This window comes from Falco cherrug, chromosome 2 (assembly GCF_023634085.1).
Source record: "Falco cherrug isolate bFalChe1 chromosome 2, bFalChe1.pri, whole genome shotgun sequence".
NCBI lineage: Eukaryota > Metazoa > Chordata > Aves > Falconiformes > Falconidae > Falco > Falco cherrug.
In genome coordinates, this window is record NC_073698.1 from 840,345 (window position 1) to 861,609 (window position 21,265).

Consider the following 21,265-nt stretch of genomic DNA (forward strand, 5'->3'; position numbering starts at 1 on the left):
ATATGCTTGTTTACTGCAGCAAAATAAAACATCTTGGAAACTTCCAGCATCTTCTGTTCAATCCATGAAACAATTGCTGCGCTTTCATAGGCACAGATTCCTTTGGAATTTATCTGTTTTCTCTAACTTTGGGTAAATCAAGACTAAGATAATGTTCAGAAGAAAAACCATCCTTTTTTTTCATTAGGTTTATGCTAAAAAAAAGGTGACATGCAGCTTATTTAAGTTTTTATGCCTTTTCTTGTTTTCTGTATCCCAATTTAAGAGAGGGGAAATAAAACTCCTTTGGAAATGTTTTGTGCTTGGCCACAAGTAGTTGAGAGTAATGGTTGGTCTTTTGCAATTTCCTAACATCATTAAATCTCTGGCAATTTTCAGATAGTTTTACCTTTCACCCAGAAATTCATCTCTGTAATCATATAGGAGAGATCCATTTAATATTACAGATAAAAAGATTTTCCACCGCACTCAGATTTAAATACAATTGATATCTCGTTTACTCTCTACTTCTCATCTAATCTACCCTTCTCCATTTCTTTCTTGTTATTACTTTTTCTGAACTGGTAAGTTTCAAGGATGTAATTTGTATAAACAATGCCTCTCTATTAAAAAAACCAAGATAATTTATTGTATTGAATTAAAATTGCCAGCATGAATGTCCTTAAAATTAGCATTGATTTGAAGTTGTTTTCAGGCATAGCAGATCAAATTCTCCTTCTTTGGAAGCCTGTTGACAAGTATTGCAATAATATTTTTCCATCCTGGACCCCATGAGAAAAAAGTAAATCAAAACGAAACAATTAATTAGTCAGACAAATATTATTGAATTAACAGAATAGTAGCGACAATAACTCACTTGCACTTTGAAGTTATAACAAGGTCTTCCCCTTCCTTAATGTTATCCTTGGTAGGAAGGGCAAAATGCCTGCAGTAATCAACCAGCAAAGCCACTACTGATATTGAAGGTGTTTGAAGGTGCTGCCCTGCTCCCCACCCAGAGATGCTCTCCAAGATGTTTTCTTGCCTTGAGCTGGGACAGCCACACGTTCTGTTCCTGATGGAGCGTCTCAACAGTTTTGAATCCCCTTGCTGCATGCCGCAGTTCACAGCAGGTGATCGTACAACAGATTTGCATAGTCAGAAGCAGCAAAGGATGAGTTTTCACTACCCAGACAGAGTCTGTCATGTGACGGAAGTGAGCTGTGGTGTTGAGGCTGGTAGAGAAACACTGGAGGAAGACCTGTCTTTCCTTTCCAGACCTGGAGGAGCTTCCCCTGGTTCAATACTGGCCCTTCCTTTGGCATTTCCTTTCCAATGCCTGGGTCACACTCTGGAGGGTGCAAAAGTCTCCATCTCCCCCTCCACACCACCCGAGGCATACACTGATGGCGTAGTGCATGGCCAAGGCAGGGGAGCTGCTCTCAGGGAGGGCCAGCAGCAGCTCTCCCAAGTGCGGGCACAGCTCGAATACAAACAACCACAGAGGATCCCGAACTGTATCTGGTCTAGCTCCATCTCCTTTCTTCAGGATTTTTAGGTCAAGCCTGGTACATGGCTTAGCTGGTTGTAGGAGGATGGGAAATCACAAAGACAACGTGCTGGGCAATATCTCTGGCTGCTTGGGAGTTTCCTTGGGTACCATCCCTGCAGGTTGGCCCCTGGTTCTTAATTCCACCTCAGACAGGAGCCCAGGACTGCTCCATACACCGTGCTCAGGTATGTCTAGGTATGTTGGCCCATGTACAACCCCTTTACATGGACAACCAGGTGACTACTTCAGCCGTCTGTGAGCAGCCCATCTCCTTGCCCTCTCCATCCCTGAGACCGTTGCCTCTAAACCTCACAGCTTCTTCTTTTGGAGGCTTTGTCAAGCATGGCTGAAGCCAAGGGAAAAAAATGACAGCCCTTGAGAGCTGCGTGGACTGGGAAATTGAGGCACGTGGCATGAGAAGACAGTGCCACCTGGCTCTGTGGTCAATGAATGGAGACATTCCCTTTGAGGTGCAATTCATAGATACCAAACTAAACTCCTTCTCCAAGTGACCTCCCACACAAACATCCCCTTGCTCCAGGTGCCTACGTAAATACCTTCACCGTCCCTTAACTGTCTTCAGTGAAAGCTGTTGGATTGCAATTAGAAAGGGTTAAATCCTTTCCTGTGTAAATAGTTTCTGGTGCACTCAGGCTTCTGTGGTGCAGGATCACCCATGGACACCATACAGAAAAATATGGATTTGATTACCATATTAGCAATTGGTGAATAATTGCACCCACCTGCATCTCAGGAGCATCTAGATACCTAACAAAAACTCAAACCTGTCTCACTTCTCTTGCTCTGACCCAGTCATTCCTCCAAACTGCAGTCATGTCTTTGATAAATGAAAGAGCTGGAGAGCTCTGCTAGGTGGTGGGGTCTGGTGGTGCTCCTGGAGTGTATCCTCATCATTTTGCCCAGAATGATCCCTGGGAAGAGAAGTCAAGCCAGAATATAGGTGGGGTTTAGATACCAGTTCCTTGGGTCCAGTGTCCTGAGGCTGAATCCTCAGACTGGGGGAGATGGGGTCAGCAGAGCATCACTGAGGGCTTGGCAAGAGGTTGGGATCTTTTTGGGAATGTGAGGACACAAAGACGGATCCCAGTGTGGTTTGCTGTGTAAAGTGTGAGATGGGATTCATGCCAGAGTGAGCCAGATAGTTTTTAAACAGAATCTTTGAAATAAACTTTTACGGTCATGGGTGGTTTGCAGGCATCTTTGAATCCTCAGTAATTTTTCCTAAATTTCTCACCCCCTGCCATTCTCCAGTCATGTCCTGACCAAAAGCCATCAGAGCCAGAATCAAGAAGATGGTGGAGCTGTGCAAAGTCCCCCCTGAATGGACTTAGTGCCCTTGACAGCCTCCAAGTGCTGACAACACTTGTTGAGGTTTTGGTGTGAGATTCACACCTTCTCCATCATGTTTCTGCTGTGGATATATTCCTGCTGTCCACATCTCACTCCAGGGACTAACAAGGAGACACCAGCTGCATTTCCATGTAGACAAACCCATATAACTGTGGTTTCCTGAGCTTAGAGTAGGGATGAGAAAAGTCTCCCCTACGTTTAGTCATTTGAACATATAGTTCTGATATTCTTCTAGAAGAATAGGTGATAAAATATCTCTTGTATGGCACGGAGGAGGAGCTCATTGCTTACTATAAACCATTCCAGATGTGATCTTGTCAGCTGTAATTTAATTTTTAATTACAGGTAGCTTCAGATGCACCCGCTATAGGTGATCCTGGGATTATCTAGCCTCTGATAGATAATTGATGGGGAAAAATGTTACAGGACAACAATCCTTCCCTCAGGATGGCAATTTTATTAAACTCCTCAATTTTGTGAAACACCCACACCCTCAGGACTAAGAGCGGCTCCGGCTTAAAATGTCATCACTGGCTTCCCTGGGGACAGGACAAAGTCACTCAAGGTGTTGGTTTACAACAGTCTGCTTAACTTGAATGTTGTATGGTCTTGAGCACACCAATGTCTGGTGGTATGTGAGAGATGTCCTCCCAGGAGTGCAGCTCTGTAGGACCCCAGTGCTGTCACCACCATGGTGTCTGCAGCTGGCCGAGGTGGGATGGCCATGGTGGCGGGAGGATGGAGAGGTCAGCACAAATGCTTACACCTTATCAGGTTTGAGGTCCCTGTTCTGGCCCAAGGCTATGATGGGTGAGATGCTCCCCTGGGGAAGCTCATCTCATTTGGAAGCAGACATCTGGAACAGCTGGAGAAGCTGCACCATGAAAATGCTACACATGAAGCTGCAGGGACTTGCTCAAGTGTGACTGGCAGATGTCAGCAAAGGAGGCTGCTAAATGCTTTAAGACAAATGACCACATCACCGAATTGTTGAGGTTGGAAGGCACCTCTTGAGATCAACTGCGTCACCTGCAGCAGGTTGCCCAGGACTCTGTCTAGTCAGGTTTTGAGTATCTCCACAGATGGAGACTTCACGACCCCTCTGAGCAACCTGTGCCAGGGTTTGGGTGGGGGACAGATCCCTTCCCTGTGCTACGGCTGACTGAGTAGCAGCCTTCCCGTGCCATCCCTGCTTCCCAAGCACATCTGGCCAGGTGTGGGACAGGGCAGCAAAGCTGTCAGGCAGAAGCCGACCAGACCTTCCTGAATGAGACCCTGGTGCCTCTTGAAGGCCAAGTCCTTTCACCTGGGAGCTCCCACTCTTCCTAGGGTGTGGCAGAAGAGCCAAGCTTCATGCTAGTTCAGCTCAGTTCATTACTTTTTCGTCTCCTTTTCTACCCTCTCCTTCCCTTCGCCTTCAGACTTGTCTGAGCTACCTTCTCCCACTGCCACATTGCTCCTCCAGCTCATGAACCGCTTCTCCTCTGCTGTCTGCCATTGCATGGGTCTCACTGGTGCTCCCTGTGGTTTCCACTCCTTGCTCAGAGCCCAGACACCCCATGTCCCACCCTCACCTTCCCTCAATCTGCAAATTGTTCTGCAATTTTTCAAAAACTGACAAGTTGCAAACCAACGCGGTTGCCACTCCTACCCTGTCCCCCCTTGCACGCTCATCTCTGGTCATCTGGTTTCTGCGGTCACTTCTTGGAGCACCTCTTGGTGCAAGAAGACCAGGGGCATGTGTCCACTTTTTGCCATGCAGGGGGCAGGATCTGGCCCTGCCCCGTGGACATGAGAACAAGTAATGTCAACACTAAGCCATGGTCATGCTTAGCGCAAACAGGGCAGGTAATGACTCTGCTTGTTTCCATGCATTTTCTGACGTACATTTTTGGGAACAATTTCCCACTTGAATTTCTGATTGCATCCGAGTGGACGTGGTGCCCCTGATGGCAGAGCTCCTGGGTCCTCATATTAAAAATACTCCCCGTAAACATTCGGAAGAAGTTGCATTTCCAAATGTGTTTGCTTTGAAACACTCATTCTTACACTTGGGTGGCAACACTGGTAAAAACAGCGAAATTGGTCTCTCCGTGGCTTGCAGCTCTTTGGGGTTTTAGAAATGTTTTTCAGAATAATTAATATCTAGGGACAGCATAATCAGGGCTTGCAGGGCTGGTGCTGGAGTGTGCTGAAACCTCGGGGAGCCTGAGCCTCTGATTGCTTGGGTCCCAGTGAGCATGCAGGAAGAGCTTTAAAGTTTTAAACTTTTTGTTTTGTTTTGTTTATTTGCAGATCTGACACATTAAGAAGTTCTGGGTGACTTGGTCTGTGGCGAGAGGTTACACTTTGGGCTGCTCTGCAGAGGTGGGGCGTCACCCTGGAGCCACTTTTCGTTCTCCCATAAGCAAACTCCGCTGTACCCTGTGGATGTCCCAGAGCAGCACAAGTGCTTTCATTCTCCTAACTATGACTTGCCGGCAAATACTTTCATTTTCATATATATGCTAGATTCAAAGAGAAAAGCTCCAGTGAAGAATTCATTTATGCAAAAATTTCTTACATGGATGCTATCTGAAATAGATTTCACTCTTTCTGTTTCATTATTTCTCTGTTTTTAAGATAAAACATAAAAATAATAATAAAAAAATAAATTAGCAGTGTTTGGCCAAGAACATAAGAGCACAGCTGGTGCCCAGCCGTGTCAGACCATGGCCCAGCTCACCCCAGTCTGCTGTTCACAATGGAGATGCTGATGGGGAAAGCCCCTTCCTGGGCTCCTCTGCATTCACACTGCCCCAGCAGCCAACACTGTCACACAGCCCCTTCACCATCTGTTCATCGACCACTTGTCCATCAACTTGACTTGCTGGTCCTCTGCATCTCTACAGCCTTGTGGGCTGTAAATTCCCCTTTAACCTGCTGGTCCTCTGCATTTCTACAGCCTCATGGGCTGCAAATCCCCAAGATTCATTGCCTGCTGCACAAAACCAGGACTTCCCTGTTATAAACTGTTCCTTTACTGATTTCAGTGAGCATCCCCTGGTCCTGCTGTTGTGTGGATTCACATATCAGATCTGCGTCCACCATATCTCCACCCTCTTCGCCCTCCTCCGTGCTCGAGCTGGGAGTGATCCTATATAGGAGCAAACCAATGCTTTTGGAATAATGAACCCAGTTTAAAAGATTATTGACCACCCCATTGATTTTGAATTCCAAAAGTTCTGGGTAGGAAAATACTCATTTGTCTTTGTGTGCGTAAAACACTGGATGTCACTCTTCAGCTACACAATTTTGCCAAGCGTGCACAATCGATTCTTAATAAAATAGCTGGATAAGGAAAGATAAATAAATGGATGTGCTACAAACAAGGTGAATGTCACAGTGAGATCTAATCAGTATTTGGATGCCATAAAAATGCATTTCCCTACAGTGCGTGAATCCTATATAAATCGTCCCCATAGCTCAAGTTGCAAAAAAGAGAACAGAGAGGGGTATTGGGGCAGGGTGAGGGTGACACCTTCCTTCCCCCAGTGTGTTTTGTCTGTGCACGAGGCATGTGCCATGCTATTAGGAAGGGATGAAAGAGTCAGTGATACCCCAAAGCACAGCCGGTCTTATGCAGCTTGTACCCCACAGCTTCCCAGGTGCTCTTCGGGTGAGTGGCCCCAGATTTATAGGCAGGGCTGGGGGTTTTCTGTGCAGTGGGTTGAGAGGTGGGTGGTGGTGACTTGATTCACTGGGAAATTCATCTGAACAGCCCTGACTTTGCAGATGGGGAAACTGAGACTGGCAGGAAGCCGAGATGTCCCTAGGACCTGCTCCAGATGCAGGTGGCTGCAGTCCTAGCTCACACAAAACTGTGAGCAGCAAGAACCCAGAACTGCTGTTTGTTTTTTCCTTTTGCCTAGCTAAAAATTGACAGTTAAATTATTTTTCTTTTAATTATTTCCTCTCTTTGCCCAGAGATGTGCACAGAAATAAAATTCATTCCCAGTCCCAGGAGTCTCTGGAGAGCTGCTGAGCTGAGGGTTAAGGATGCTCTGGGCATCCGGACTCCGGGACTTTGCAGGCTCCCTGCTCGCATGGAGGGAGCGTCCTCCTTCTCTGCTCTAACACTGCCACCCCCCGGCACACCAGCACACAGTTCCCCGGCTGGGGGGGGCCCCAGTGTCCCTAGGGCCCGCCCGATTCCTCCTCTTCTCTTGCCGGTGGCAGAAGAGGTCATCCATCCATCCTTCCTTCCATCCATCTGCCCACTTGCCCATCCCCTCCATCACCCATCTCCATCCCAAGCTTCAGTGGTAACTACCAGCTGATGCTTTGCATGTTCCCACCAGCTTTTCAGCATGTAAATAGTGCACCCCCCATTATTTTGGGGGGATACATGGCTCAAGTGACTGGCACTTGGGTGGGAGCCCCTCACGCCTTACCTCCTTGCAGTGTCCATCAGCCACACAAACCCGCTGTCTGCATACAGCATCCAGGTTTTCCTCTATGGCTGGATTCGTGAGCGATGGACGCGCTTTTGACACCCCCTAGTGCAGCACTGTGAGCTAAGAAAGGGTTTGGGGTTCTGTCAGCACAGCCGTGCCTAGCGCAGGGACTTGGAGCAATGCGCTGGTGGAGCAAGGCTTGCCAGGGTTTGCAGTGTCTGTCCTGGACCCACGGTGCAGGCCCTGGATGGGTTGGCTGGAAAAACCTTTGTGGCCACCAGTCAAGCCTCCTCCTCTGAACGGGACTGTCACCTGCATGGCTGAAGGCACCATGTCCTCAGAGCTTCCTTTGGTTTTTTTTTTTTTTTTTTTTTTTTTTTGTTTTGTTTTGTTTTGTTTTTTTGGTTTTGTTTTTTGGTTTTGTTTTGTTTTGTTTTGTTTTTTTTCTATTGGGCCCAAAGGAGCTACCTGGAGGTGGGAATCTCCATTTGGTCAGGTGGAGCCCTATAGTGAGATGTGCATTGATCAGGGCCCTGCAGACCTCATGTTAGAATCATAGAATCACAGAAGGGTTTGGGTTGGAAGGGACCTTCAAGACCACCCAGTCCCACCCCCCTGCCACGGGCAGAGACACCTCCACCAGCCCAGGTTGCTCAGAGCCCAGTCCAGCCTGGCCTGGAATGTTTCCAGGGATGGGGCATCTACCACCTCTCATTAGGCAACCTAAATGCCTGAATTTGCACTGTGACTCCAGGGACATCCAATGAAGCCACCAGCAGGTCCGTCAAAGCAAACAAGAAGAGGTGGCTCTTCATAAGGAGTCCCATCCATCCGGTCATTAAACTCCTCCCATGGCATACTACAAGATAAAGCTGACACAAATTCAAGGAGGGACCTGGGATGTCAGTGGAAAAGAAAGTCAAGGTTGCTAAATAGTGACCGTCCTGACTCAGGGGAATGTTGCACTGTGAATGATTATACTCTTGGGGCCACTGTTGGACCATCTCAGGGGTGGGGTGGGCTGCTGGCCACCTGGACATGGGTGTCTTCTTCTTAATTGCTCCTGCAACCTTGAGAGCTCCTTGCAAGCAGGACGGTTGCTCAGATGTGGACATTTTCTTCTCCTGTTTAGAAAACCCAATTAGTCTAACTTGATGAGAAGGGGCCATTGTGCCTGGGAGGTATTTTTCTGATGTTGCTGCAGCTGAGCTCAGCCCTTTGGAGAGGTGGCCAAGTGTCCTGCTCATCGGAGGCTCTCTTGGTGTAGAACAGAGATCAATGATGGAGCACGTCAGCTTTCCTGTGAGACTCAATCATTTGGAAATCAAAGGAAAAAAAATTAAACTTCAATATTTTGAGGTTATTCCGTGTCATCCTGCTGAGGCAAAGGTTGTGATGGAGAGGACTTCGGAGCTTGCTGAATGTCACTGCGGTGCTGCCCATGCTGTCCCTCCTTGGCTGTCAGCAGTAGCTGGCTCTAAGCTTGGCTTATCTCTGCGTGCAGCTGGCACAGCGGGGCTTAGTGTGGCTCCTGCCTGTTTTCTCAGCTGCTTTTGCTCTGCGCTGTTCCAGATTTACAGCCTCTTGCCATGACTTTCCAAACCCAGCACTGGCAATGACCCTGTCCTTCAGTCTTCTAAAATAAGGCCCAAGTAATTTTAAAATACTGAAGTTATCCAAGCACTCCCCAAACCCCTCTTTCACCATTTGTGGCTCCATCCTTTCCCCTCCACTGTAGGTGTCCACTTTGCTTGCAGCTGCTGTTGACCTTTCGGTGAACATTGATGTGAAAAAAGCCATTAGGCGGTGTTGGCTGGCAATGCCACAATGGAGCAGAAGACCAGCTCCTCCCTGGGCTTCCTCCTTTCTGTGTACTGGTGGCCATCCTTGCAGCTCTGGTGGCTGTCCTTGCTGGCTGGCTCCCTGCTATGTGCTCCTGCTGCTCTTCAGTATTGTCCCAGTGATCTCACCTGGTTCCCACCTTCCCTGGGCTTCCTTCTTGGCTCAAAGCCAGAGCACCAGCCCACACTCTTACAACACTTTCCATCCATCCCTTGAATTAAAAATCCCTCATTTCTGTAAACTTCAGTTTTTTTGACCCTGTTAGCTGCCTGCAAATCTTCCTCCACCTGATCTTTATGGCTTTCTAGCAGACCCACACAACAGCATTCATTTTCTTGTCCCTTCTCCTAGGGGCTTGCAGCCAGTGTAATCCTTGGTGTGGTCTGAACTCCAGAATAAATCTGTACCTCTGTGATGGTACCGAAGCCATCACACTCCTCTTTTGCCCCTGTCTGCCCTTCCTGAAAACATTAGTCCTTTTTCTATTAATATTTGAGTTGCGTGAATTTTTCACTGGGTCTTTAACGGGTCAGTAGGAGCCACTGACCCAAGTCCAGGCTTCCAGCTCTTCCTATTTCCCTCCACACTCCTTGCACTGAGATACACCTGGGATGCTGGGTGGACTGACCCATCATCATCTTCATCGCTAACCCCTCTTAGGACTAACCCTATTTCTGCGTGGGTCTAGGTCCTCATCTGGGTCCTGCTCCTTCCCTGCTTTCCCTGCCTGCTGCCTTTGCTCCTCATTCAGGATTTATGGATGAAAGCCAGTGAGTGTCTGTGTGGAGAGCTGCTCATCATGCAACCCTCTCACATCTCCACTGGCCTCCTTCTCCCTAGCAAAGTCTGTGCTAGGGCAGAGCAATTTCAGGATGACTTTTGTTATTACTGGAATTTCCTGGTGAGGACACAGTAAAAAAAAAAAGAAATAAATCTTTAATCTGCAGTATTGGGGGGAATCCTGTTTGGATTCTGCTGGAACTGCTCTGCCCTTCCTTGTCCCCTGCATCCTTGCAGCATCACTCTCCAGTTTCAGCGATATCCAGCTGGTGGCATCATGGAGAGCAAAATCCCCAAACCCTTCTCTTCCCCCTGGAGTTGTCATCTCTCATGGGCTGCATTTCTTGAAGGATCATATTTCTCACTCCCACACATTTTTAACTGAAATTCTCCCAGATGGAGTTTTGCAATGTCAAAATGATTTTTTAAATCACTTTAGCCCAAACAGGACGTCTCTCCTTGCTGGGCCATACAGCCTGGCTTTGCCTCCCGAGGACCTTCCCATTCTACAGACCGACCACAGTTCTTTCTCATCCCTTTAGATTGGGCTGGGTCTGGCCTTGGTGGGATTACATTTCAATTGGTAGGTGACAGTAAAAAATCTTCAGAAAAAAAGAAAAAGGGTGCTGGTGAAAATGGGAAGCATTCAGTGCTTTAGCAGGGCTGTAATAGCATTTACTTGCCTAGCAATTTATTTAGCTTACTGTAGTAAAGACAAAGTGTATTAAAATTTAGATAACTTTGAGGGCTGATAAAGGCACAGTTCTTCTAAGGATTTCTGTGTATAAATTCATGTAAAGTCTCACTTCAATAATAACTGCAAATTACAAATGCTTCCAAGAAGCAAGAACTCGTTCAATTATTAAGCACCCGGTGGTGCCTGCCTTGAACTCGCTGCAGTCTGGCTCAGGGACTAATTACTTTTCAATAAGATCCTTCTTAGGAGAAACCCTGCCCCCCCTCATAGCAACGCTGTGGGCACTCAGGTCATTAGAAGCAATTAAGGCTAATTGTTATCCGGCATGGACAGAACAGCTTTAGGGAATGGCAGGAGATGGCAGGACCTTGCTCTCCCCATTAGATGTAGATCAAGCTGCCCACACTAGGCATGGTCAGGTGGCTGTTTCCCATGCATTCAGCTTCAATAATTCTGCTGCCATCACGAACACCATTAATTAGTATCCATCTACAGCCTCAGCAGAAAGACCGTGTGGGCAACAAAGGTGTTTGCAAAGTACCTTCCGCATTTTAAAGCCGTGCTGAAAGGGTGGCGGGTGTAAGTGCTCACCCAGTGGACATCCTCGACTAAGGGAAGACTTTGCTTTCCACACTGGCCCCGCTTGTATGATGTGCTTCATAAAGAAAACCAAACAACCCCAAAAACAAACAAAAAAAAACCCCAGAAAAAAATAGAGAACCAGATGTTCCTCTCAGTGCATTCTTGCTATGTGCATACTCAAGTTTTAGCCTTTACATAATGCCATTAGGTTTCCCAATTAACACGTAGCACTCAGATGTAGTGAGGGGTGGAAATCTGGACCAGACTGCAAAGGATCATGACTTGCAAGCTGTTTTTTTTAAAAAAAAACCTGAATCACAAACAGCATGATGGCCTCTGTCCATAAATCACAGTCTCTCTGACACCATGTCCCCGAGGAGTGAAGTGCATTAATAGACTTGAAACTCTCTGAGAAGTGCATCTTGTGCAATTATGCAGGAACATAAATGCTCTGAGCTCAGGCAGCCTCTGAGTGCGGCGTTAATCTCCTGCTGGAAGGTTTTCAAGTCAAAGCATATCCTTCAGGAAACATTATTCCTTCTGTGTTATTCATAAAACCCCATATTTTGAAAGACTTTCCATGACTGAAGGCATCTCACACATCACAGGCGATGCTGTCCCAAAATAGTTACGCCCAAGGGAGCGGGCTGGCAGTTTTGCAAGAACAGAATGGGGGAAGGTTGTAGTTTTTCCCTTTCTTGTTTTCCTCCTCCTTTACCCAAGGCAGGATTTCTCTCTGCCTTTTCCCAGTTATTGCTGCAGATGTCGAAACCCAGTTCTGTCGCAATTTTCTCTCCTGTGTGTCTCTATAGCAGTGCCCATTCATAAGAACTGAAATATCAGCTGAATATATGTATGCCTTGAGATTTCCCTCCTCTGCTGCTCTACAAGCATTCCAGGATGAAGTTTGGAAGCAGAATAATAAGGATACTTCTCACTGCGTTTGCACAGCCCGTGAGATTCCTCTTTCTTCAGGACAGGAATGGAAGTCCCGTGGCTGAAGGACAGGAAAGGAACCATGAGTTCAGCCTCTGGTTTTGGCTTTGGCTTTCCTCTTCTGAACTCAAACTGCATCAACATCTGTGCTACAGCTGCTGACAGCCCTCAGTGCGCTCTTGCACGCGTTAAAAGGCAAGGCAGGGATTCAGAAAGCAGCTTCAAAATGTATAGAAGCAAGGTGGCTAATTACCACCGGTGGACTCCAGCCACCCCATTTAGATCCCAGCTCTGCAACCAATTTCTGCAGAATTCAAAACATTTCTGTCTTGGATTTTGGCTGGCTCTGAGCTGAACTGCAAAATCCCAGCCCTAGTCCAGCTGTTTTTTCCCAGCCCCACGTGCAGAAAAGGGTCAGCCTTCAGCCCCACAGGTGATGTCTTCCATCTCCCATGCAGGACACTGAGCTGCTCCTTTGCAAGCCCAGCTTAACTCTTGGACCAAGAGCAGAGCTGGAGTAACCAGCAGAGCCTGGGCAGATATGAGCTCACTGACATGGCCTCTCCCAGGCTGGAAGTCCTGGTTTATTCACTCGTAGATGTCTGTAATTTCAGAAACAGGAGATTTTATCATGCCTTTGCACAGGATAAATGCTGCTGTCGTTTGCTGCAAACTGGTTTTAATTGTTCCAAGAAACACTTTTTCCACCGCATCCTCCAGAGAGTTTGACGCCGCTGAAGTGGCTGTAACGAGACTGGTGTGGGAGCACCTTGTGTAGCCCAGTCTGGCTGTAGTCACGGGGACTCCCTTAATGCTTGGTTTTCCATAGGAATTATCCTTTTCACTTACATGAGACGCACTCAGGGTCTGCATATCCAAATATTTGAAGGTCAAAGGCTTGCAGTGACCTAAAAGCTGGAAGAGCTGCAGGAAAGCTCTTGGTCAGAGCGTGGCAGCAGCAGGCAGGAGACAGCACCAGGCTGGGAGCCACCGGGCCAGCGCACCCAGAGAAACACTCCCTTTCCAAGGAGTTCATGGGCTTTTTTAGAATCCTAGAACAGTTTGGGCTGGAAGGGACCTTAAAGACCATCTAGTCCAAACTCCTGCCATGGGCAGGGACACTTTCCACTGGACCAGGTTGCTCACAGTCCCATCCAGCCTGGCCTGGAATTTTTCCAGGGATGGGGCACCCACAGCTGCTCTGGGCGACTCTGCCAGTGTTTCGCCTGCATCCCATTCCCACATGATGCAATACCAAATCATATTGCTAATTCATGTATAGCTAATGCATATATAGCTAACTGAATTCCCACAGCCCAAGGGGGTGGTGGCTGCTGTCCCCTCCTCGCACTGGGCTGTGTGTGACGGCCATGGCCGGGCTGCATGCCCTGTGGCATCTGTTAGCTTACAGCCAAATTCCCCTTCAGCTCTAATGCTTTGCAGAAAGCTCTTTGCACCCTACAAAGGAAAAGATGGGTGAGCAGCTTTTGGGGCTGCAGGAGAAACCTGTCTGACCATGGAGATGCAACCTGGTGCTGTGCCAGCGAGCAGCCAGCTTGGACCATTGGGGCAAGGATGTTTTGCTGCAAGGAGGTGATGCTTCTCTGCCTTCCAGGGTGCTCTGCCAAACACCCAGGTCCTGGGATGAAGCGGCAGCCTTGTGCACGTTGAAAACTCCTGCTGGCTCACAGCAGCTAGAAAAAGAGTAAAAGGAGTCAATAGATGGTGCTCTTCTTTCGTGCAATATAGCAGCTTGATATTGCTGCTGGAAGCGGTGTCCACCTTTCCCTGCTGCTCTCTGGGCATGGGGGCTGATGACCCCCTTGTCTGGGCCATTTTGGGTGTCTGCACCTTGCTCCTCTGCAGCTGGAGAGTGTCCTCTTCCCACCGGGTTATTCCCCCCTGTCAAAGAGCTGCGACCCCCTACACCCAAATTAACCATGTTTTGTGGGTCCTGGGGGACTGCCTGTGCATGCTGCACAGCCTTTCTGGAAAGAAAGGAGTTATGCAGCTGTAAAATATTAATAGGTTTTTTTAGATCTAATAATGCCTTCCTGTGATACTGCAGTGCCGACGAGAGCTGATAAAGTTTATTTTCTCTGCAGTGCATTATCTGTCTGATGCAGCCCTGCTCGGGAGGACAGCTCAGGGTCACTTGGGCGAAGAGTATTTTTGAACACACTGATTTGGCTGTCTCCTACTTAGCAAAATGCATCTCTGCTGCTAGGGCTAATAAAGTGCCTGTTTAATTAGTATTTAATGAGCTTGTGTGGGGAAAACAGATAATCTTCCCTTCAGAAACATCAAGCCCCTCTGCCCAGCGTGCCCTGTTTCCCATGGCTGGGCATCCCGTCTGTCAGACCCCATCAAGAAATGCCAGGAGGAAAATGTGACTGCACCTTTCTCAGCTGCTGCTGCACCACGACCCTGAGTTGGAAAATATCCCATTTGGACTTTCCATCTGGGAGCTTGTGGCTTTTGGGATGAAAAGAGAATGGGGAACCCACCAAAGATCTCTCCATCTCCCCCAGTACTCGTATTCTCCTTGGATGTGACTTTGCAGCTGTCCTGGTCCCCAGGCTGCAACATCATGAAATACAAGTGTGAATTTGGAAACCTCGCCTGGGTTTGTGCACCTGTTTGCAATTGAGACAGCCCCAGACACCAATGCTCAGGGCAGCGGAGGCCGTGTACACCCAGGCATCCTTGGCAGAGGCAGCGGGAGGGACCGGCAGCAGCACCAGGGCAGGGTGTGTTGTTCTGGCCGAGTGGCAGCAGCAGGTGAAGGGGTGAACCCAGTCCTCTAGAACTTTGAAATAATTTGAAATCCAGGTTTTGGAAGATGTTCAAAACAACCTCTTTGTTGTTGGTGTTTTTTTTTTTTTTTTTTTTTAAAAAGATGTACTCAAATGGTTTTTATGGAGACTATAAAGTGAACTTGGAAGATGCGTGCAGGGTAAGGGTGTATGATCCACTGAGAGAGCAGCGGCTCATGGAGTCTGATGGTATTTGATCCTGAAAATGTTACCTCCAGGGACTGTGGGTTATCAAGCCAAGCAGTAAAACACATTCAGCATTAACTGTCCAGACCAAACGCCTCATGCCAGCCTTGTGTTGGCATCCTCTTCATCCCCTCAAAATTCAAGGGAGGTAACGATGGCCACAGCAATCCTGGAGCCCTACCAAACCTGTGCTCCCCTGGACCGAGGGCATGAGCCTCGAAGGATCCATAACTGAGGCTGTTCTGCTAAGACCTTTGCTTTCTTGACCTTTTTCCAAGTTATCAGGTCCCTGAGCAGCCTCTGGGCTTCCCACTACCATGGCACAGTAGCAGGCAGAGAGTGAAAGGGCAGGGAGCTGGAGATGGACTATCTTCCCAGTCCCACCTAAAAGCTGTATAAAATCAAACTCTGCATCTGAGCTAGTGCATCTGCAGATGGTCACAGAGAGGTTCCTGGATTTTCTGAGCAGAGAAATATATAGGCAGAGTTAGGGCTGGTGGGGAGAGCCAATTTTCCCAGTCAATGGTGGGAATACTGAATTTTGAAGCTGCAAAAGGCCAGTGAGGCCGGAGGTCCAGAGGATGAACATCCAGGACCTGTTTTGAGAGAGGCAGTTTATGCCGCTCTCTGGAGAACCTGAAATATCTCCAGCTGTGTTTCGTGGTGGTTCCATCACCTTCTTCTGCAGAGGTGACGGAGAACAACATCCTGGAGTGGATCGAGCCTCCGGAGTGGGTAAAGATGAGCATCCTCACTTGGGTGCCTGGATGTATTTCCAAGCCCACAGGTTAAACGCAGCACCACCAGCCAGCTCCTGTTGGGGACCACATCCTCACACTACATCCCCCTGCCTCCACCCAAAGATTGCAGGTGTCCCAGGCTGTGATGAGCTAAACCCCCCTGTGATGAGCTTTGCCTCTCTGGTGGTGCTCAGCAGTGGGTCCCAGCAATTCCAGCTTGTAGGACAACCTCTGTACCTCTGCTCACACAAAAGGGACAGCCGAGTTTTTCTTTGCCAATGCATTTCCAGAACAAGTTGATAGCTCTGTCTGCTTTCACCCCACACCTCTGTTCATGGTGTCTAAGTGCAGGCAGCAGCTCATCTCACCCATCTCTCTGCAGCACAGAGATGGCCAGGGCCAGCTCCATCCGTGGCACACACGGGTCCACGTCCCCATCCCAGCCGGCAGCAGATGGAGCAAATCCAACAACCAGGGGCGAGGAGGAGGAACAAACAGCGAAGGCTGGTAGGGCTGAGAAAGCACCAGAACTCCAAAGAGACAAATTCCAGTTTGCCTTTGACAGCTTTAACGGGGTCTGCCTGTTTGTTAACTCCTCCAGTTCTTATCTGGAAGTGCCTTAGTAATTAGTGCAAAAAAACAATGGGGAGAGATATTGAAAAATAAATACTCTGGGGTTATATAAACAAATGCTCCCAATCACAAATCCCAGGCTAACACCACAGCTTCGTAAGTTAAAGAAATAAATGCAGATAAAGCAAATGGAATAAGAAAATGAATGTAAAGAAAAAGCTCTAGAGGGATGGGACCCTTTGCAGGGAGGAGAGCCAGGAGATGGAAAGAAAGCAAAGACCAGTTTGGAGACTGGGACTATTGTGTAAGCGGTTTGCAAAGCCCTGTATCAGCAAACCACATGGGCAGCTCTGTCATTTTTGGATTGCAACTTCAGGAGAAGGGAAAACGAAAAAAAAATAAATTCCTATTGACAGAGATTGCAAAAGTTTTGGTGAAAATGTACTCCGGCTTTTGAAATTGCAGCCTAAGCCCCACCTCCACACACCCATCCCCACCTCCAGGCTGGGAAGTAAAAGTAGTGAATGGCCTCAGCAGCCGCTGGCAGAGGAAAACTTTTGCTCCCAGCGCAGTGGGACTGGGATCGGGAGAGTCCTGAAATTGTGAGTATGGCAGCAGCTGCCCTCTGCGAGGAGATGCTGAGGATGACTTTGGTACCGAGCTCGCTCGGGGTCTGCCTCCGAGCGGCAGGGCGGGCTGGGGGTCTGCTGGATGCGAAGTTTCTCACGCTGCTTTTCCCTGAGTTGTTTTGCAAGACTCCTTGAACCCTTTTGGCTTAGGAGCTGGATTTTCCCAGCAGCTTAAAAGCTAAAGGGGGAAAAAAAGGAGCGACTACAAATGTTCTGCGTGCCTGTTGCGTGCCAGCTTTCTGCACATGTCTTTTGTCGCTTCCTCGCTGCTTGCGTCTATTTATTTGAGTCTTTTTCCCAGTAAGGCAGCTCCACTTATTTCTCCCTTTGCAGGGAGTTTTCCCATTCCCCAAGGCTGCCACTGTTGGTTTTGTCTTACAGGTTTGCTTCTCCTTTGACAGCAATGCCCATTCTCACCCCGGGTCCTGGCAGGCTCTCGGGGAGGATGTGTGGACCTGGCCTGGGCTGGGACCCTGTGGGTGCCGCTTGGGGACCCTGGCCAAGCCCAGGCTTCTCCGGCAGCACATTCCTTGGGAGAGGAACCGATTCACCCTGACCCAAAGCAGGATCACAGCGTTGGTTACAAAAAGCCGATGTGACCTCCTGGCTCTGAGAAAATCGGTGGAGGGAGCAGGGGAGGGTTAATGCTGGAGGGAAAGCCTTTGTGCAGCTCTGCAGCTGGGGGTGAAGACGCAAACAGCCCATTGATCGAGGTGATGGAATGCAACTCTCTTTGTCATGTGCTTTTGCTGCTCTGGAGAGGTGTGGGTTTAGCCTGGGGGGGAGCCCTGTGTTCAGGGCTGAGCTGCTACCTCTGCTTGCTCCCGCCAGCATCCTGCTGGGTTTTTCTTAGCTGGTCTGGTCTGAGTGAATCAGGCTTCTTGGTTTCTTCTGGCTCTTGCAAATGTTGGAGCAGATGTGTCCCTTAAACTGTCCAGTGCTTAACAACCTGGAGGTGGGGTAGCCTCCTGGGAGCCGGCTGTGGGATCAGCTTGTCCTCCCTGAAAACCCTGTTTTTTAACAGGTTAGAGGTGGGATTAAATGCTGCAAGAAGGCACCGGGCTTTGCACAGCCCAGCTGATCATGCATCGGCCGTGCTTGCTGCTTCTGTCTGATTTTGGCTGTAGTGTTCCTGGTGGGCATGGGGACATCAAGGCTGGCTGTGCTGGGATGGGATGGGGAGGTGTCCCACCCTGGGTGGGGGCTGTTGCACCCCTCTGCTTCCAACCCCTGTGGACCTGGTCAGCTAGGGGTAAGGCTGACCCATCCCTGGCAGCACATCCAGGTTGGAGAGAGAGGGAGCAGAGGTTTGTCTGGGGCGACCTCAGGGCACAGGCTCAGGGCTGCTCAAGGATGCTTTATGTCTGTGTGCAGAGGTGGTAGAACCTGTTACTGCTCCAGTTCCTGAGCAGGTTTTTCTTCGCTTAAGAGGCACGTGATGCTCAAGGCTCCCTGCAAGGTGCGTAGGGGTGCACCCTGGGTCTCTTATATCTCTGGTGGCTTTGGGCAATTCCTGTGTCAGAAGGGCACATCCCTCCCTCCCTCCTGTCTCACCTGGATATGTGTCTAAGGCACCTTGTCACAGCGTGCATGGATTTGCAGCCGTGCCATGGGCTTTCTCCAGCTGGAGCCCCTGCAATGCACTGGGAAATGGGTGGGATCCCTGGAACCATGATGCTCTGAGGTCCTGCTGCTTCATGTCTGACCCGAGCAGGCTCTGAGCTCTTTACTGTTATGCTTAGTGCACCAGTTCCAGAGCAAAAAGGAAAATCCCAGTCAAGGATATTGGAGTAAATTAAAGGTTGCCCAGAGCAGCTGTGGGTGCCCCATCCCTGGCAGGGCTCAAGGCCAGGCTGGATGGGGCTGGGAGCAGCCTGGGCTGGGGGGAGGGGGCCCTGCCCCTGGCAGGGGGTGGGACTGGCTGGTCTTGAAGGTCCCTTCCAGCCCAAACCCCTCTGTGATTCTATGAAAGAGCAACAGCAAATGAGGCAAAAAAGAGAGACACTTAGGGCTGGTTATGAGCAGCACCAAGGGTACCCAGCCATAAAAACAGGCCAGAGCTGAGCTGCTTCAGGAGCTTATCAAAATTCATGTCTATATTTCACCCTGTGAGCTGCATATGACAACCTTACCCAGCATCCGTTTGAGGCAGTGCAGTGCAGCTCGTCTGCAGTTGCTGGTACAGCTCCAGCGGGCAATGGAGCATGCTTTATCCAAGCTCCCATCAGGATCTGATTTCTCAACAGTGGTCCAAGCCATATCGATCCATTCCAGAGGACCTTTTATCAGTTGTGTGCAGAAATTTCATGACTGATTTTTTATTTTTTTTTTCCCCACTCCCTGCACTGGTCTACGGTGTCTTGTGCTCAGGGACAAGATGCCAGAAAGGTGAAAAACATCAGAAAGGAGCATCACCTCCCTGCTGTGGCATCCATGTGGCACCCATCTGCTTTGCCATGCACTAAGAGGCAGCAGCTATTGAAAAGCCGTGTAGCCTGAGTGGGGGTTTGCTCCCCCACCTTGTTTGCACAGACATGTACAAAGCTGTGCTCTGCTTTGGCTAATTCCCTCATAAAGTTTCTGAAAGGCTGTTAGGGGAACCACTGACATCAAGCTTGCTGTGAGAGCCCTCCTGACTCCCAGCCCTCCTTTTTGTTATTTATTATTTGGTTATTTTGCAACGTACTCTAATTTATCTTCATTTTCCCTCCTACTCCTCCAGTTTTCTGGCTTTTGCCAGCCATGCTGCTGGGCGTGGGTGGTGTTCCCAGGCTCTGAAATGCTTCGTCCTGGCTCACCCGAGCACTCCTTACCCAGCCGTTCAGCTTTGCTGGGCTGCTTGGTTTGCAGCAGCAACCCAGGCGTCTTGGGGGACCTTGGTCTGGTCAAAAATAGATCCTCACCCCTCCCCTTTCAATGTGGTTCCTGGCTCTCAGTTTGGTCCCAGTGCTTCCCTGGGGGCGCTGGTCTGCACCATGCAGGACCTTTATCCTGCATGTGCCCTGGCTTAACCTATCCGGTGGATTAAATGCTCCATGTCCGGAGCCATTACCTTGCTAAATGTGGACCAGAGGGATGGCTTGGGAGCCTCACTACACATCTCAGGACCTGTCGTTAGCCCCAGGGTTTGTGGATTTTCAAAAGAAGTGGAGACAGCGTAAGACGCTGCAGAGCAGCAAGTGACATGGGGAATTTCTGGCTTGAAACATGTTTCAAACTCTGCAAGGCTCTGAAATATCCGCTGGGAGAAATTGGTACTGGGTGGATGGCTGGAGAAACCCTGGGACAAGATCGCTCCCAGGGATGTAGGAGAGGGTTCGCTGCTGGCTGGGTACCGGGCTGCAGACAGACAGCTTGGCCGGGGCAAGCTGCAGGTCCGGGGACTTCCAGAAAACAATCTCCATTTTCACTGAGCTTTCTTGATCTGTCTGAGCACGCCAGCCCATAACTGCTCTCGAGGTGAGCAGGAGGTGCTTCTTCCACAGGGTGGAAAAAAAACTGGCAGCAAAAAGAAAAGAAGCAACAGCCCTCCATAATAAAGATGACTTTCTGCAGTCCATTAATATTAAATAATGGAAGAAGGACACTTAGTTGTGACATGAATTAATTTCCCCTGTCGCCCAAAATATCAGTGTTTCTTCCCTTTCTCCTGCCAGATCCAGCCCCCTCAAGGGTTTGTTTGCTCCAGCACTTGCTTCTGGTCCCAGCATAGTCCCATAATGTCACCAACTCCCTTCTACTCACAGCATTTCCTCCTGGGTGTTTATAAACAGCTCCTCTTCAGCTCTCTTTTGCTGGCTAAGGAATTTTTTCACTTCTCCTAAGCTCTACTCTCGGTTCCCCATTCCTCATAGCAGCACTTCTCTGCACCTACCCTTCGATCAATCCCTCTTGTGTGTGGGTGGCCGGCACGGTTTCCAGCTCCCAGTGAAGTAAATCTTACTGGTCTCCTCCTGGAATCTGGCAGCACTTTGGCTGCTAATCAATGGGTTAGCCTGGAGAGAGAAAAGAGCTGCTCTTGAATGTCCCATGGAAACAAATGGGTAGGAAGTAAGTGAAATTGGTGTATAGGTGCTCCTCACGCAATACTCACGTCAGCGCAGGGGATCAGGTCCATGGTCCTGGGCAGACCATGTGTGCAGATGG

The 21,265-nt window shown here is 49.0% G+C and overlaps 1 protein-coding gene across 2 annotated transcripts in view; it reads left to right on the forward strand.

The window, feature by feature from the left end:
* Positions 1–16,939: 16,939 nt before the first annotated feature.
* The window catches only part of SLCO2B1 (solute carrier organic anion transporter family member 2B1), a 68,113-nt gene continuing 63,787 nt past the window's right edge, over positions 16,940–21,265 (forward strand). For both annotated transcript variants that reach the window (XM_005445937.4, XM_027814869.2), the window contains exon 1: positions 16,940–17,092. The gene's annotated coding sequence lies outside the window, so the exon portion shown is untranslated. The remainder of the gene's footprint in view (positions 17,093–21,265) is intronic.